This window comes from Octopus bimaculoides, chromosome 8 (assembly GCF_046866305.1).
Source record: "Octopus bimaculoides isolate indiv1 chromosome 8, ASM4686630v1, whole genome shotgun sequence".
In the NCBI taxonomy this organism is placed as follows: Eukaryota; Metazoa; Mollusca; class Cephalopoda; order Octopoda; family Octopodidae; genus Octopus; species Octopus bimaculoides.
Window position 1 is genome coordinate 26007523 of NC_142935.1, and position 13694 is coordinate 26021216.

Genomic DNA, 13694 nt, shown 5'->3' on the forward strand with positions numbered 1-13694 from the left:
ATGGCACAACTTGTATGGCAGCGACAATCCTTTACAACAATCACACATACAAACACTTATACTCACGCCCCTATATATATATATATATATATATTGATAGAAAAGGTAAGACAACAAAAGAAAGAAAGAGACCTCGATATTATGTAAATAGAGGAATTTATCTGTAAATGATATAACAATTATTCGGTATATATATATATTGTAAAGTAAGCACTGGCAAAATATAGCGAGCAAGAAAACTTGTAATGAATTAAGGCTATACTTATTAAGAACTCAATCATTATTGATCTACTTATTAAAATGAGTAAATAGGACAATTCCATACTGAAATATTAATTACAATCTTTAAGAAATGATCTTTCAGTTTGATGTGATCTCCGTCAGTCAGTAACAATAAGGACATGTTATGTTGTACGATTGAATTTCGTTAGTGAAGCAGAGGTTTCAGTCATTGCCAAATCCGTATTATGGGATTACTATACGCCCGTATCACAATTCGGAAATGTTCGTGTGACAACATAACACAATGAGCGAAGGTGATTAGCAAGGGACGTCATCTGCAAGAAAGTATATTGTAAAATAAGTATTAACTGATTGAATGAAAAAAAGAATGATCAAGAGATAAGGCTTAAACATAGATAAGAAACAAGGGGGACAACTCCTTATCTTATAACAATCGAGATAGATGGACTAATGAGATCTTCCTTGGTGTTATATATTATGTGGCTCCAATATACAGCGCTCTCCATCACCGCAGTCGATGTAATGTTCACGTTTCTATGCTTACACGGAAAAGTCGACATAATTTCCATTACTAAGGTAGATTTTTCACCTGTTTTCAAGCAAGGTAATAGTTCCCCGTGGCTAGACATATTCTTTTCTACTCTAGGCACAAGCCCCGAAAATTTCGTGGAGGGGGGGCCATTCGATTAGATCGACCCAGTACACAACTGGTACTTAATTTGTCGACCTCGGCGGAATTTGAGCTCAGAACGTAAAAATAGACGAAATACCGCTAAGCACTTCGCCCGGCGTGCAAACGATGGGACCCTATTACTATCTGAACTGTGAAAAAAATGTAATAATCATCAAAAATATTTTTATATGCCTGAAAAACCGATATGTCAATGAAATATACTTTATAACATTGAGTCATGCAAAACAACAAGTCATAAGAATGATTAATGTATAAGAATACTAATGTATATGGACAGTCAGTTGACGCATTTTGTTGTCTCCGGCGAAAAGACTTCTCTTGAGAACAAAACCATTTTGACTGAACTTATATTTAAAACTCAAACCACGAACGCTCCGACAAAACTATTTTCCAAATGCTAAACAGAAATTGTATTTCAAGGGAGCTAACTTTTAATCATAAACATTTTTAACAACAAAAAGAAATTTATAAGTCAACGATTTAAATTTTCTTCTTCGTTTCACTTCTTTTTGATGTATATAGAATAACACATCGAACAGCACCCGTATCCATCGTTCGTAGCATCCCCGCTATAAACCTCTGAACTGCATAAAACTGGCGTGTTTGGTCAGTTCTTTTAAGATAGTATGTATTTGCATCCATGACAAGGGAGAGAATCATCTTGACACAATTTATATTACTGAATTTGATTTCGTTAGTGAAAGCCTCCTACCCAGCCACGCGGACCTCGTACAAGAGGCGAAAGAGAAAAATTCTGACTGCCACTGCGAAGGAGAACCGCTTAACGAAAGCACAGAAGCTCCTGGACAAGCTAAAGCAACCTGTTGAGACGGGGGTGATCTGGTTCTCCTCAGATGAAAAGAACTGCTGCCAGGACTAGTTGCACAACGATGTGCCACGTATCCTGAAAACCAAGTTCCTCAAAGTGTAATTGTCTTAAGCTGTGTCTCCAATGAGGGTGACGTCATGCTGTCCCATGTCTTTGAACAGAGCCTTAGGCTCAATTCAGACGGCTATGTGGAGCTACTGGAAATTGTGGTCAAAACCTGGTCGGAGAGGGTTGCTTCTCGAAGGCCATATGTGCGGCAGTAGAATTCGACACTTTGCCATACTTCCGGAAAGAGTCAAAAGTGCTTGTTGGAGAACTTCTAAGACTTCACCAGTCCCAGTTGCTGGCGTCTTAATTTTCTCTATTCCAATTATATGGATTACTATGTGTGGGGCACATTTGAGAAAGACATCAACTGCCCTACCTGCAATACCACGGACAAGATCAAGGAGGCGTTCCAAGATAACATTTAGGAACATATGTGCCAGGTTCCGGAGCCATCTTGAGGCTGTGATTGAAGCTGAGGGTGGAGAGAGAGAGAGAAGGAATAAAAGAAAAAAGGAAAGATAAGATAGACAGACAGAAGAAAGAAAGGAGGTACAGAAGAAAGAAAGAAGGGAGGAAGAAATAAAGAAAGGAAGAACAAATAAAAGAAGGAAAGCCGTAGGTTTTAATGCAAAACTATTCAATTGAGTGAATGAAATGGAGAATGATATAAGGCTGGTAAGTTTGAGAGATGAGGGGAACGGCGGAAAAGGAAGAATGGGAGGGAGGGAGAGGGACGGAGTAGAGAGAGAGGAGGGGAGGGAAATAGGCAAAGAGAAAGAATTGTGGGGGACTGTAAAAAGAAAGAGGGAGAAGAAGATAGTCAAGTAGGGAATTAGTGGAGGGAAGAGGATTGAAGGAGAAGGAGGCAATTGTGAAAATATAGATGGGAGGAGCAGTAAGAGATAAAGACAATTGGTGAAAGTGAGATATATATATATATATATATATATAATATTAGGGACAAAATCCAAAATTACAGGTAAAAACTCAAAATCAATTTATAAAAATTAAATTGAGCTTTATAAATAAAATATATAGTTTTAGGGAAAATAACCAAGTTTCAAGAACTCATCGATGAAAATACACGTGTAATCATTTTATTATATTTATCTTATGATATTTACTTTGCTTTATATTATACTCATTTATTGTGCTTTTAATTGTTAATTTTTCTATATGTGATAGTGGATTTTCATCGATGAGTTCTTGAAACTTGGTTATTTACCCTAAAACTATATATTTTATATATATATATATATTATATATATATATGTATGTATATATTTCGTTTTTGGATTTGGTTTGCAAGATTCTTTATGTGAGTTCGTGTGTTGAAGCATATTCTGTTAGTGTAAGTAAGGGACAGAGTCAAGACTATTGAAAAGGTTGCAAGAGGCAACGAACATTTTAGGAAAATAAAAATAAGGAATAAGTGGAAATTTTACCGGTGAGTGTGTTAAATTATAAGGCACAAGAAGAAAATGACTCTCCCCAGACACAAAAATATATATTCACATATTTATATATATATATATATATATATATTGTTTTGCAAGATTTTTGATGCGAAATCGTGTGTTGAAACAGATGTTGTTGTACCTGGGGATGGTCATATTGCCAATTTAGCCAATAAAAACACACGCACTGTATATTTGGTGTTAATTTGCTTCAGCTTTATATTACATCACATTATAGGATTAATGTAATGTAATATAAAGCTGAAGCAAATTAACACCAAATATACAGTGCGTGTATTTTTATTGGCTAAACTGGCAATATGACCATCCCCAAATACAACAATATATATATATATATATTTACACACATATATGCGTACATATGGAGAGCGAGAGACAAAGTGAAGAGAGGAGGGGGAGAGAGAGGAAAGGAGAGCTAGATCGACAGACAGACAGAAAAACACTGACAGACAGACAGATAGAGAGAGAGAAAGATAGAGAGACAGAGGATGCAAAGAGAGGAGGTGGAGGAGCATAAAAGATATGTTCTATTTTATAATAAACAAAAGCAAAAAAAAAAAAAGGGAAAATAATAATATCGAACAAAAGCAAAACCATCATTTTATAATATCTAAGAAGAAAAATCCTTTATTTTTTTTTCCACCCCCATCCAACCACCCAAGCTAGTCATCAGAGCCCTCAACTAAAACAAGAATCTCAGACAAAAAGCACCCCATAATTCATCAATTCTCTCTTAGAAAAGAAATCCACGTTAGTGGGTGTCTGGAGAGTTCTTGCTCCTGGCATCTCAGGCTTCAGTTTCTTTTGTATTTCATTGCAAAGTATGATGATTAAATGGTCAGGCTGTGCATTGTTGTTACCGATCTATCAACCATAAATACAGCTTTTACTAAACAACTGATATACAACTGTAATTCTGTTACTGATGCCGCTGCATTACTTAATCACTACTTGTGATGGTGGTGGTGGGGGGGGGGAACTGATATTGTTTTTGTTGTTGCTTTTGTTGCAGTTGTAAAGTTGCTTTGTTATTGTAGTTATCGTTGTTTTATGCTGTTGTGATTTTTGTCGCTGTTGTTGTTATTACTGTTTAGCTGCAGGTCAGCTCTGATCAAGCAGACCACTATGATCAAAGTTATTCTAACACAGTAACAATCATCTCATTTTTAATATTACTTTTCAATAATGCGGTGAGCTGGCAGAATCGTTAGCACGCTGGGCGAAATGCTTAGCGGTATTTCGTCTGCCGTTACGTTCTGAGTTCAAATTCCGCCAAGGTTGACTTTGCCTTTCATCCTTTCGGGGTCGATAAATTTAGTACCAGTTACACACTGGGTCGATGTTATCGACTTAATCCCCTTGTTTGTCTCCTCTATGTTTAACCCCTTCTGGGCAGTAAAGAAATAAGAAACGTTAGCATACTGGGCGAAATGCTTACCGGTATTTCGTCTGTCTTTACGTTCTGAGTTCAAATTCCGCCGAAGTCGAATTTGCCTTCCATCTTTTCGGGGTCGATAAATTAAGTACCAGTTACGCACTGGAGTCAATGTAAATCCTTTTCTCTGTCCTTGTTTGTCCCCTCTATGCTTAGCCCCTTGTGGGCAATAAGAAATGTTAGCACGCCGGGCGAAATGCTTAGCGGTATTTAGTCTGCTGTTACATTCTGAGTTCAAATTCCACCGAGGTCGACTTTGCCTTTCATCCTTTTGGGATCGACTAAATAAGTACCAGTTACGCACTGGGGTCGCTATTATCGACTTAAGCCCTTTTGTTTAGCTTCCTGTGGGCAATATAGAAATAAATATAAGGCAAAGCGTGATAGAAGAGTCATTAAGAACACCGGACAAAATGCTTAGCGGCAATTCGTCCGTATTTACCTCCCGCGCTCAAATTCCACCGCGGTCCACTTTGCATTTCATCCTTTCGGGATCGATAAAATAAGTACTAGTTAAGCACTGGAATCGATGTAATCGACTTTACCCCTACTCGGAAATTTCGGGCCTTGTGCCAAAATTTTAAACCAATGGTACTTTTCATTCGTGATGCAAAAATCATTAAGCATGCCGGACAAAAATGCTTAGCATCATTTCGTCCGTCTTCATATTCTGAGTCCAAATTCCGCCGAGGTCGATTTTTTGCCTTTCATCCCTTTCGGAGTTGAATGAAATAAGTACCAGTCGAGCACTGGGGGGGTCAATAACCCTCAACCTCCGAAATTGGTGGCCTTGTGCCAAAATTTGAAATCATTAACACTAAGACAGCGAGCTGGCAGAATCGCCCCCTCCCCACAGAATTTCAGGTCTTGTGCCTTTATAACAGAGGTTATTATTATCATTATTATTATTCAGGTTACTGCCTAGAATAGAGGTACTCCAAAACAAGGTACTCCAAAGCTTCCTCGGAAGTTCTTCGGCAAAAAATGCCAAACAATAATTTTTACTGTTGAGGAGGGGCGGATACGCCTACCACAAACAGTAAGCACACAAAATCGTTCGCAATGCGAACGTAAAGTATTTTCGGCCAAAAAAAGGTGAAGCAATAAATTTTCACTGCTGTGAAGTGGATACGCCCACTAGAAACAGCTAACACTCAATTTGTTCTTATCGAACAACCACAAGAAACCCGCCAAGGCAAGCGAAAACATCGCCAAGCTGAACAACAACCTGCTGAAAAAGAATTTTAAAATACAAATTATTGCTCAGCTGAGTGACAAAACCGACTTACCTCAGCGAGTTCTTCTATGTTCCTTGTAATCCTTACTTGGACAGAGCCAAAAGACTCATGTTCAACTGCTGAAAGACAACTAGCTCTCCTGTCAGAGAAGCAAGCTTCTTTATTTCATTTATATTAGCCACAAGGGCTGTACACAGAATGGTAAGAAGCCAGGGCTGGACAAATACATTAATGAAAAATGAGAAAAAGACATGAATGAAAGAAAATGAGAGGGGCACCAGCACCCACCGACTGGCAACCCATCGAAAACCTTTGTTCATTACAATTCAATAATTACACTAATCATAACAATATTACATCAATACTACAATGTTTCAAAAATCAAAACAATTAGTCATAAATAATCAATTTGCCCCGTCACAGCTCCTAAGCAATTTACTTGCTGCCTGCAGACAAGTCCGCATTGACAAGTTGGAGTCTGTGGCGAGGCAGACAAAATTATTCTTGTCAAAGTTGGACTTGACTTTTGACAAGGTCTTACTAGTTACGACCTCTGCAGCTACCTGCGGAGGCCATGTTGAACTGGTCGTGCAAGCCGAGAAAGATTTTTCCTGGCCACACTCCTTGTCCAAAAACTTTCTATAGTCCCTTTCTCGAGGTATAGAAGGACAAACTCCTCCTCCTCCTCGGAGGGAGGGATCTCACGTTCTGTCAGCGGGAACTGTGCCGCTGACAGAATCTCCCTCACCTTTGTCTTTCTTTTTGTGGAGACAGCCGCCTCCACAATTTTTGCCGTCTCCTCCTCCGATGGGGGTGGGGCGTCGGGCACACTTTTCTTTTTCTCTTCGAGGGCCATCCCGCGGCTCTGGGGGCAGTTTTTCCGGATGTGGCCAGCTTTTAGGCACAGGTGACACCTGGGCTGGGAAGCAAGCTTCTTACCACGCAGCCACATTTTTCTTGACATTTAGCAGAAGCAGCAGAATGACTCAAGGACCGAGAGTCTTGCGAATTGGCGCTTATCAAATTCACGCACACACACACACGCATGTACGCAGACAGAGATACATAAGCGTCGGTTACTTTCATCAGTATTGAAGTCAGAATGTCACAAGATTATCATTATATATATATATATATATATATATATATATATATATATATAAACATATGTATCATAGTGCGAATTTGTATAATGTCAAATTTGTTTTCAGTTCAAATGAAGAATGGCACGTGTTTGTTCTTTCAAAAGTTCGAGCAGGTGACGAATCTTTGTTGGGAGTGGTTCTCGAAGTGTAGTGCGCTAGGTCTCGTTTTGTTGTAGTATGGTGACGATAATGGTTCCGGCTATATGAGAAAGAGAAACAAAGATTATATTTCAAGTGTCATTAATTTTATAACCAAGAATGCTTTGATCTTAATGAATTCAAAACAAGTGATAAATGGAAATAAATTATCAATGCGAAGAAGTCGTTCAAAACAACACAGAGACGTGAATAAGTGCATTGGAAATGCGACACATAATTGGTTTCAAATTTTGGCACAAAGCCTGTACTTTCGGGGAAGAAGGGTTGGTGTCGATTACATCGACCCTAGTGTTCAACTGGTATTTATTTTGTCGGCCCTGTAAAGCTGAAAGGCAAAGTCGACCTCAGTTGACTATAGGCTCAGAACATAAAGATGGATGAAATGTCGCTCAGCATTTTGACAGGCGTCCTAAAGATTCTGCCGGCTCGCCGCCCTCGCTGTCTTATTATTGATAATAATCTTTAATGGTAGCGAACTGCCTGAATCGTTAGCACGCTGGGCAAAATACTCAGCGGCATTTCGTCCGTTTTTACGTTCTGATTTCAAATTCCGCTGAGGTCGACTTTGCCTTTCATCTGTAGTAATGCCTGCGCATGCGTAGAATTAATAAAGCAAGCGTTTCCCGCTCAATTCATTCTCTTTCTCGCTGGCCAGCGATTGAGCAAGGACGTGTGTTTTAAAGCTGTCTCTACATCTTTCGGTCTTATACTCGACAGCTCGTTATTCTCACCTCTAAAGATGTATAACTAAAGATATGTATGTTTTACCAAGTAAATAAATGTTGTTTAGTCTGGAGTTCAGCGTTCCGTCTATTTCTTTAATTTTATAGTAGAAAGTCAGGTATACAATCTAAAGATGTATAACCCACTTTCTACTAAACATCCTTATCAGAAATGATAAAATAAGTGCAAGTTGAGCACTGGGTGGGTAAAATCAACTTACTCCTTACCCCGAAATTACTGGCCTTGTGCCAAAATTTGAAATTAACAATGATAATAATCCTATCTGCTACAAGCACAAGACCTGCAATTTTGCAGGAGGGAGTTTTTCTAAGCCCTGTAAATGAACTCGGAAGGTGAGCCTCCAACCAAGCCTTCTGCGATACTCTTAAAGTCCAAAACATTTTAGTTCCCCACCTCCACTTCGTATATTCTATATGCACAAATTTAAGTACTGTCCTCCTTTTTCTTTTTCTTGAATATTTTCGATCGAATGTAAGCTAGTTGCCGGAAAAAGCCAAAACAAAATAATTTTGCAAATGTAAAACTTTTATCTCAATACTTTCTGTATTTGGCTTCTTGCTTTTTTTTTTTTTTTCGACACTCCATTCTAATTATCGGTTTCTTTTCACCTTAATATCGTCAGAAAGATAAAGTTTGCATCCCTTAACGCCAGTGCCATACCTTGTTTCAAATACCATTTAATAATCTGGGGGCGTTCTCAGTTGGATGCTGATAACAAATTGTATTAGTGACTAATTAGCCTGGCGACATACATAGACTCACAAACACTCATTCACACGCACGCACGGACGCACACATGGATTGTCAGATATATTCGTCCGTCTTTTTCTACTTGGCGTTCTATTGTCATATGTCTGAAATGAAGTAAAATTTATTCGAATTTCAGAAACGATAAACAAAAGTTGTAGAAGAAGAATAAAGCTTCAATAAAATGAATAAATAAGTAAGTAAATATAGCAACAAAAAAAAACAGACGATGAATTAGCTAAGGATTCTGCAGTGTAGGATCGAACTGGCTTCGGGCTTCAGAGAATCAACCCGGCACCCCGTTTTGCTTTAACGGGAGAAAAGAACAATTGAGAGTCCTCCAGCAGACAATTAAACACATGCCGAGGCGGCGTGTTAACTTTATGAAAAGCAAAAACCGAAACCGTCTGCTGCCGGAAAAATTCACAAAACAAGATGGCTATAACCGCAGTTGTTTTGTCCGATAGCAGTACAAGATAGAGGAAAAGATGAATGACACAAGCAGACGAAGATGCTTTGATCCTGGTTCTGGATATTTAAATGCTATTATTCATATAGCTTTATATGTGCTTCAAAATCTAGTTCCACAACCGAATTATTTCATATTCTGTTGAAGGTTATAAATTCTTATGGCGTCAACATACATACATATGTCTCTCTTTGAATAAAGTACTTAAATTGAGGAACCTTGCTAGGTCGGTATAATCCGCACACCCAAACAATATCAATTGAATATTGAATAGCAAGACTCCGTGCAAGGTTGTTTGTACCTGTTATTCATACCGTGTGTGCAGACAACGCAACCCAGCTAAGCGAAGATATCAGCTCTTGGTAATTCAGGCATGTACTTTTTATAAAGGCACTTTCTGTAGTATTTCCGAAGTGCTGATTCTAAGTTATATGAATAAAATATAAATAAGTAACAAAAATGTACAGGTGCCAATTCATTACACCTGTTTCAAGCTAATCTTTTAATTGATTAAAGAAAAAATTACATCATATGAAAGAAACCGTTCTCGTCAGATGGCCGGATAGACTTCAAACATAAAGGACACAAGTATTTCTTTAACATATTCACATCAACAATGGAACTCAAAATATTCAACACACACACACACACATACATATATATATATATATATATATATATATATATATATATATTTATTTATTTACATGCATTTGTGTGTGTTTGTCTTTAAGTTGTTTCCCCTCCATAATCGCTTGACAACAGGTGTTCGTTTATTAACGTCATAGTTACCGAGCGGTTCAGCAAAAGAAACCAATAAAATAAATACTAGACTTTAAAAAATATTTACTGAAGTTGATTTGTTCGACTAAGCCTTTCAAGGTGGATGCCCTTGCATGGCCACAGTCCAAACACTAAAAGAAGTAAAAGAGTCTAACCATTCAACAAAGTTATTTAGCAATGGGTTTGTTATTCTGTTCGCTATATAAAAAGTCTACTATAATAATTTCATTCAAGCTTTATAGAACATTAAATCGAACCAGTACTTGATTACTACTTTCTATCGACCAAGACAAAATGAAATGTAAATTCGACCGTGGCAGGATTTGAACTCAGAGCGTAATGAACCGTATCTTCATGCTGCAAACGTTTTATCCAATAGTTTAACGAATTTTACCAGTCCACTGCTTGTATTTTTGAGAGATCATGTTCATAGTATGATTTTTGTTTTCTCTATAACAATAACTAAAAATGTGAAATGAAACAGAAGCATGTGAATCGATAGCGTGTCTCCAGCTTGGCTGACAGGAAGACTAATTTCTCATGTTTTTCTTCTATAAAATAGATATTGACTACTCACACACAAACACACACACAAAAAAACCCCAAACACAAACACACCACCCATCTACACACGTTCATATCACTCATACACATGTATTGGTGATGAATAGTCAAGATACCCTGTACCATCCAATTCTTCTTCGCTCTGTGTTTCTCATTTCAAATTCTACCAATTTGATTGGTAGTTAATTGATTATCAGGCATAGCTGTGCAGTTAAGAGTGGTTCGCTTCGCAGTCGCGTGGTTTTAAGTTCCATCAGACTTCATGGCATTTTGAATAGGTGTCTATAACCATTACGTCGAGTTGACCAGTTTTGTGAGTAAAATTTCATAGATGGAAACTGTGTGAAAAGTTCGTAAAATTAAACCGTTTCTTAGCCTGACATCACTATCAGGTCGTAAATGCCTTTGGCGTAACTCGCTAAGCTGCAAGTCTTCAGGCTGGGTCTCATTTCAGAAGAGAACCTCCTCTTGTCAGTCTTGAAAGCATTGACAACAGTCAAGTATGTTGCTCTCCCTTATTTGAATAAGCCATAAAAATTAACCAGTAACATATTTAATGATATCATCGGTTGGGAAAAAAACTAATGCAAAAGGCAAGCGAAATGGATAGGACGCATGTCTTTCTTTCGTGGGAGTGTGAGAGAGAAAAATATACTAGAGAAACTATGTCGAGGAGTAAATGATAAGGAAGAAAATCTATATGTATTGTGGGGCATCATGTGAAAGGAGGCTCGAATGTTGTGGGAGAAGCGCGATGTGGAAAGAAGTTGTTGTTGTTGGCACTCCGTCGCTTACGACGTCGAGGGTTCCAGTTGATCCGATCAACGGAACAGCCTGCTCGTGAAATTAACGTGCAAGTGGCTGAGCACTCCAGAGACACGTGTACCCTTAACGTAGCTCTCGGGGATATTCAGCGTGACACAGTGTGACAAGACTGGCCCTTTGAATTACAGGCACAACAGAAACAGGAAGTAAGAGTGAGAGAAAGCAGGGTTCGCCACCATCCCCTGCCGGAGTCTCGTGGACCTTTAGGTGTTTTCGCTCAATAAACACTCACAACGCCCAGTCTGAGAATCGAAACCGCGATCCTATAACCGTGAGTCTGCTGCTCTAACCAGTCGGCCATTGCGCCTCCACGTGGGAAGAAGTAAAATACATAAATAAGACAAAGAGAACGAGATGAAGCTGAGTAAAAGGTACAGGAGTTAAGAAGAAAGGTATATAAACAATGATATAAGTTCAGTCATAGTGAGGAGAGATAAAGAGGAAATGCGCTGGTTAAAGCGGCCAGAACATGGGATTAGTAAAAGTTCATCGGGAAAATAAAAACAAAATGTTGGTAAGATATGGAGAACTGGAATGTTAGCAGTGGTACGGGGAATAGAGGTAATGAGCTAAACAATCTACAGGGTGTCCACAAGGTCTGGGTACATGTAGTAAATAAAATCATAACATAAACAATTAAATATAAGAAATAATAATTTCTTAAAGTATGTGTTACTCTTCATGTACCCAGACGTTGTGGACACCCTGTATAATGGAAAGTAGAAGGGTAGAAAATTGAAGGCGGTGAGCTGGCAGAAACTTTAGCACACTGGGCGAAATGCTTAGTGGTATTTCGTTTGCCGTTACGTTCTGAGTTCAAATTCCGCCGAGGTCGACATTGCCTTTCATCCTTTCGGGGTCGATAAAATAAGTACCAGTTACGCACTGAGATCGATGTAATCGACTTAATCCCTTTGTCTGTCCTTGTTTGTCCCCTCTATGTTTAGCCCCTTGTGGGCAGTAAAGAAACAAGAAACGTTAGCACTCCGGGCGAAATGCTTAGCGGTGTTTCTTCTGCCGTTACGTTCTGAGTTCAAATTCCGCCGAGGTCGACTTTGCCTTTCATCCTTTCGGGGTCGATAAATTAAGTACCAGTTACGCACTGGGATCGATGTAATCGACTTAATCCCTTGGTCTGTCCTTGTTTGTCCCCTCTATGTTTAACCCCTTGTGGGCAATAAACAAATAAGAAAATTGAATATAAATGAACACACACACACACACACACACACACACACATATATATATATATAGCTAAACGGCGCGCTTCTTTCAGTTTGTCAACCATATATACACACACAAACACACCATATTTGTATGTGTGTGAGGGGCTTCCACACAGTTTCTATCCACTAAATTTACCAACAGAAGACACTCACCCAAGGTGCCGCACAGTGGGAACTGAACCGGCAACCACGTTGTTGCAAAGAGAGCCTTTTATCCATACTGCCATACCTGTATTTGTATGTATACATGTGTGTATGCACGAAAGCCCCCACACGCACATATTATGGACATGTATGAAAGTGTATATATACGCATGTGTATGTATATCTGTGCGTGTATATATTTGTATATGTATGCTTATTTATACACATACGTCTATACATGCATGTGGATAACTTCATGCTGTTGTATCTTAGAGTCTCTCTGCCTGTCTGTCTTTGTTTCTATTTGTCTCTCTGTCTCTCTGTCTCTCTCTGTTTCTCTCTCTCTCTCTCTTTCTCTTCTCCCCTCTCTCTCTCTGAAGCTAAGGAACAAAATTATTAAATGTCATATAACCTTGCCCAAGTGAGCAAAGTTCTTCAACTTTAATTATACTTTAACTCACCAAATGATACTTTGAAAGTCGGCCAGAGTTATCTGAGGCTTCCTCATGCTGTGGTTAATTGTAACCAGCATATCGGTCTAATATTGCTACACAGCTTATGAAATCAGATACAGGAGAGCGACAAAACTAATAGAAATCATTGTAGAGCTACACTAAAGCAAAACAACCAAAATGATTCTCATTGTTCTTTTGTACTCTAGGCACAAGGCTCAAAATTTTGGGGGAGAGGGCCAGTCGATTAGATCGATGCCAGTACGCAGCTGGTGCTTAATTTATCGACCCCGAAAGGATGAAAGGCAAAGTCAACCTCAGCGGAATTTGAACTCAGAACGTAAAGACAGACGATAAATGATTATCATTATTAATGAATACAAAGGCAGCGAGCTAGCAGAATCGTTAGCACACCGGGCGAAATGCTTAGCGGTATTTCGTCTGCCGTTGCGTTCTGAGTTCAAATTCCGC

At 38.7% G+C, this 13694-nt stretch overlaps 1 long non-coding RNA gene across 3 annotated transcripts; it reads right to left on the minus strand.

Moving 5' to 3' along the window:
- Nucleotides 1–317: 317 nt before the first annotated feature.
- LOC149134335 (uncharacterized) lies at nucleotides 318–6975 on the minus strand. Of its 3 annotated transcripts, none has more exons than XR_016242825.1 (2): nucleotides 6714–6975; nucleotides 318–557 (listed from the first exon to the last, which is right to left on the minus strand). It is a non-coding gene; the product is annotated as an uncharacterized LOC149134335 (long non-coding RNA). The 3 variants fall into 3 exon arrangements; XR_016242827.1 differs by lacking the exon at nucleotides 6714–6975 and adding an exon at nucleotides 1213–1478; XR_016242826.1 differs by lacking the exon at nucleotides 6714–6975 and adding an exon at nucleotides 1199–1478.
- Nucleotides 6976–13694: the final 6719 nt, after the last annotated feature.